Source organism: Bufo gargarizans, chromosome 4 (assembly GCF_014858855.1).
Source record: "Bufo gargarizans isolate SCDJY-AF-19 chromosome 4, ASM1485885v1, whole genome shotgun sequence".
Lineage (NCBI taxonomy): Eukaryota > Metazoa > Chordata > Amphibia > Anura > Bufonidae > Bufo > Bufo gargarizans.
Genome location: NC_058083.1, coordinates 534,767,760 through 534,773,298, shown reverse-complemented (window position 1 = coordinate 534,773,298; position 5,539 = coordinate 534,767,760).

The following is a 5,539-nucleotide window of genomic DNA, read 5'->3' as shown; positions in this document are numbered from 1 at the left end:
ACTTTTACATCGGCCAATTATCAGGCATGAGCATTCGTTCTAACATTCATTGTCATGCCCTAAAAGGGCTCTAGGTCCTCCACAAGTAATTATAGACCAGTAAGCTTAACTTTTGTTGTGGGAAAAAAGTTTGAAGGACTCTGAAGGGACTATATACAGGAGCACATGACTGTTTATAATATCATAAGTGATAACCAGCATGGGTTTACCAAGGACGGAAGCTGTCAGATTAAGCTGGTTTGTTTTTATGAGGAAGTGAGTAGAAGCCTGGAAAGAGGGGCGGCTGCGGTTGAAGTGTTTCTGGATTTTGCGAAGGCATTTCATAGATGTTTAATGGGTAAAATAAGTTCTATAGCAGGGGTAGGCATCCTCCGGCACTCCAGCTGTTGTGAAACTAAAACTCCCAACATGCATACTTGCTCTGATCTTCTAATAACCCTCATGAAAATGAATGGAGCCTGTTAGGAACTGTAGTTTCACAATAACTGGAGTGCCAGAGGTTACTGATCCCTGGTCTATAGGCTTGGAAAGTATAGTTTGTAATTGGATTGAAAACTGGCTGAAGGACCAAGTCCAGAGAGTTGTGGTGAATGGTTCCTATTCTGAATGGTCCGGGGTTATAAGTGGTGACCCCAAGGTTCAGTGCTGGGTCCTCTGTTTTTTTATTTATTTATTAATGATATCGATGATGGGATTAATAGCACCATTTCTATTTTTGCAGATGACACTAAGCTATGTAGAACTGTGCAGTCTATGAAAGATGTCCATAAAATACAAGCTGACTTGGACACTCTGAGTAATTGGGCATCAACTGGCAAATGAGGGTCAATGTGGAAAAATGTAAAGTTCTGCATCTTGGTAGTAATAATCTCCATGCTTCATATGTCCTATGGGAGGTAACACTGGAGGAGTCACTTATAGAGAAGGACTAAATAACAGCATACACTTTGTACCGCTCATCTAACAACCTACTAAGAGGTCATAAACACTTAAAGCCACATTCTTATCAGTAAGATAAGAACTGACCTATAAAGTGTTTATAAGGTCAGAGAGCAGAGATAAGGAGCTCCTCAGCTCCCTCCCTGATGGAGAAGAGAGAAAATTCAGATTCTGCTAGTAGAGCGTCTCAGCTCTCCACAGAGAAAAGGACTCCATATTTTTAATAAAGACTAATTGAAAAAATTATTTTTAGCTCATAATGAGTACAATGCACTAATAAAATTGCCCCCAAAGGTGCACATAGCCTATAAGAATAAGACCCCCTATTAGAGTGGGATATTGGTGGTGGAGACATTTATTTTCCACCTCTGATACTGAACACCATAGAATTCTTAAGCGGGTGGAACCATAGAGAGAGGTCTGTGTGAGAGAGGAGGAACCGTGGGGAGCGGTCTGTGTGAGAGAGGGGGAATCATGGGGTGAGATCTGTGTGAGAGAGGGGGAACCATGGAGAGCGGTCTGTGTGAGAGAGGGGGAACCATGGGGAGCGGTGTGTGTGAGAGAGGGGGAACCATGGGGAGCGGTCTGTGTGAGAGAGGGGGAACCATGGAGAGAGGTCTGTGTGAAGGAGTGGGGGAACCATAGGGAGAGGTCTGTGTGAGAGAGGGGGAACCATGGGGAGCGGTCTCTGTGAGAGAGGGGGAACCATGGGGAGCGGTCTCTGTGAGAGAGGGGGAACCATGGGGAGCGGTCTCTGTGAGAGAGGGGGAACCATGGGGAGCGGTCTGTGTGAGAGAGGGGGAACCATGGGGAGCGGTCTGTGTGAGAGAGAGGAGGAACCATGGGGAGTGGTCTGTGTGACAGAGGAGGAACCATGGGGAGTGGTCTGTGTGAGAGAGGGGGAACCGTGGGGAGTGGTCTGTGTGAGAGAGGGGGAAACATGGGGAGAGATCTGTGTGAGAGAGGGGGAACCATGGAAAGCGGTCTGTGTGAGAGAGGGGGAACCATGGGGAGCGGTGTGTGTGAGAGAGGGGGAACCATGGGGAGCGGTCTGTGTGAGAGAGGGAACCATGGAGAGAGGTCTGTGTGAAGGAGAGGGGGAACCATAGGGAGAGGTCTGTGTGAGAGAGGGGGAACCATGGGGAGCGGTCTCTGTGAGAGAGGGGGAACCATGGGGAGCGGTCTGTGTGAGAGAGGGGGAACCATGGGGAGCGGTCTGTGTGAGAGAGAGGAGGAACCATGGGGAGTGGTCTGTGTGACAGAGGAGGAACCATGGGGAGTGGTCTGTGTGACAGAGGGGGAACCATGGGGAGTGGTCTGTGTGAGAGAGGGGGAACCATGGGGAGTGGTCTGTGTGAGAGAGGGAGAACTATCAGAATATTTATACTGCTTTAATTAACAATCTATATTATTGATTTAAACAAATTAGGATCTATAATAGAGGATCTCATAAACAACAAGCTCACCAGAGCTCTTGATCTGCGTTGTATTGAAGACAAAAAGAACCCAGTTGTAAACAAAATATATATTAATAATAATTCAGTGCAAAATAATCTATATAATAACCGGTGACAATAAAGATTATGAAAATGAATCAATGATATGCAAAAGCCAAAATTAATTTAAATCACTTTGATGCCCGATTTCTCTCAGCCGACAGATGTCTCAGGTTAACTTCATGGCAGATTTATGTCAATATTAATATATATATTGTAAGGGGGTTACACTCTCAGGCAGGGCCGGGATGACAGATTCTTGTGCAGACCACAGGGTTAAAGTCCAAACGTGGCTTTATTCTTTTATAACACTCCGGCAATACAGGCAACCCCAGTTATAACTCACTGAGTAAGGTGAAAGTCCAGCACCACAAAACATAAACCAAACCAAAATAAACATCTGCCCGTCTGGGCTCTGGCTAATACAGTGAAGATCCTAGCTCACCTATTGAACACCGTTCACACAGGGAATTCAGCTTCTCTGGCCAGCAGGGCAGCCAGCTTCCCAGACTTTCTCCAGGCCTCAGTCTCCTAGACTGACAGCCTGGACTGTGCTTTATTTCCCCTTAACAATCCCAGCTGGGGATCCCTCAGGCTAGGGGAAAATCTGCCCCGGAATGGGGTGGACTGGGGAGGTCCCTCTACCAAGCCTACCTTCTCCCAGTCCAATAAAATCCAGCCCATAAACTTAACAAAACTGTCTTAGCAACCTACACATTGCTGAGACCATTTTAACCTTCTGGATTTTTATTTACCTCACCCAGTTGAGGAAGCTGAGTCTGATATACACCCCTTCCAGGACTTTACCATACACTTTTCTGTTTACCTTACCACTATAGATATATATATATGATCAACCATACATGCATAGAACTGAACTCAGTTTCTTGGAGATACCGTGAAATATGAATAATTTTCAACAATATGTATAGATCTCCCTGTATAGGAAAAGTTAGGATGATGCTGCAGTTACAGCCTAGCCTTATTCCAAAACAGATTCTACCCACAAAGTATGGTTGAATAATGATATATATAGACAAAATTATTATATTTATTCTCCTATGAAATATAGGGAAGTTTATACTATACCAGTGTATCGGCTAGAAGAAATCAGTTTTAAGATTCAGTGAACTTCAATGAAGTTCTATCTTCTCTCGGGATGTCGTAGTTGGCTGGAAGGAATTTTCAAGATGGATAATAGCTGGATTTCTAGTAAAAAGAAACCATGGGGAGCGGTCTGTGTGAGAGAGGGGGAACCATGGGGAGCAGTCTGTGTGAGAGAGGGGGAAACATGGGGAGCGGTCTGTGTGAGAGAGGATGAACTACGGGGAGCAGTCTGTGTGAGAGAGGGGGAACCATGGGGAGCGGTCTGTGTGACAGAGGGGGAACCATGGGGAGCGGTCTGTGTGAGAGAGGGGGAACCATGGGGAGCAGTCTGTGTGAGAGAGGGGGAACCATGGGGAGCGGTCTGTGTGAGAGAGGGGGAAACATGGGGAGCGGTCTGTGTGAGAGAGGGGGAAACATGGGGAGCGGTCTGTGTGAGAGAGGATGAACTACGGGGAGCAGTCTGTGTGAGAGAGGGGGAACCATGGGGAGCGGTCTGTGTGACAGAGGGGGAACCATGGGGAGCGGTCTGTGTGAGAGAGGGGGAACCATGGGGAGCAGTCTGTGTGAGAGAGGGGGAACCATGGGGAGCGGTCTGTGTGAGAGAGGGGAATCATGGGGAGCGGTCTATGTGAGAGAGGGGGAACCATGGGGAGCAGTCTGTGTGAGAGAGGGGGAACCATGGGGAGCGGTCTGTGTGAGAGAGGGGAATCATGGGGAGCGGTCTATGTGAGAGAGGGGGAACCATGGGGAGCAGTCTGTGTGAGAGAGGGGGAACCATGGGGAGCAGTCTGTGTGAGAGAGGGGGAACCATGGGGAGCAGTCTGTGTGAGAGAGGGGGAACCATGGGGAGCAGTCTGTGTGAGAGAGGGGGAACCATGGGGAGCGGTCTGTGTGAGAGAGGGAAACCATGGGGAGCGGTCTGTGTGAGAGAGGGGGAACCATGGGGAGCGGTCTGTGTGAGAGAGAGCGGTCTGTGTGAGAGAGGGTGAACCATGGGGAGCGGTCTGTGTGAGAGAGGGGGAACCATGGGGAGCGGTCTGTGAGAGAGAGGGGGAACCATGGGGAGCGGTCTGTGTGAGAGAGGGGGAACCATGGTGAGCGGTCTGTGTGAGAGAGGGGGAACCATGGGGAGCGGTCTGTGTGAGAGAGGGGGAACCATGGTGAGCGGTCTGTGAGAGAGAGGGGGAACCATGGTGAGCGGTCTGTGAGAGAGAGGGGGAACCATGGTGAGCGGTCTGTGTGAGAGAGGGGGAACCATGGGGAGCGGTCTGTGTGAGAGAGGGGGAACCATGGTGAGCGGTCTGTGTGAGAGAGAGGGAACCATGGGGAGCGGTCTCTGTGAGAGAGGGGGAACCATGGGGAGCGGTCTGTGTGAGAGAGGGGGAACTATATGGAAGCGGTCTGTGTGAGATAGAGGGGATCCATGGGGAGCGGTCTGTGAGAGAGAGATGGGAACCATGGGGAGCGGTCTGTGTGAGAGAGGGGGAACCATGGGGAGCGGTCTGTGTGAGAGAGGGGGGAACCATGGGGAGCGGTCTGTGTGAGAGAGGGGGAACCATGGGGAGCGGTCTGTGTGAGAGAGGGGGAACCATGGGGAGCGGTCTCTGTGAGAGAGGGGGAACCATGGGGAGCGGTCTGTGTGAGAGAGGGGGAACCATGGGGAGCGGATTTACCCATTTCCTTCTAGTCTCTGCTGTATGATGGAAGAGACTACAGTAAATTATATCTACCACCCCCAAAAAAAAAGAACACTTAGCTAATTTTGGTTAATGAAACTGGGAAATGTCGCACTAAAATGAGGTGGAAAAACCACACAGAGGTGCACCCACTTAACAGACAACACCCAGTCTGAAAGTGATAAATAGCATAAATAAATAATGAAAGTGGGGCACACTCTCAAAGTATAGGGATCTTTATTAACACTATTGGTAAGAATGCAGAAATGACAGTAATATTAAAAATAAAATGCAGAAAAAAGTTAAAATGCAATAGGTATA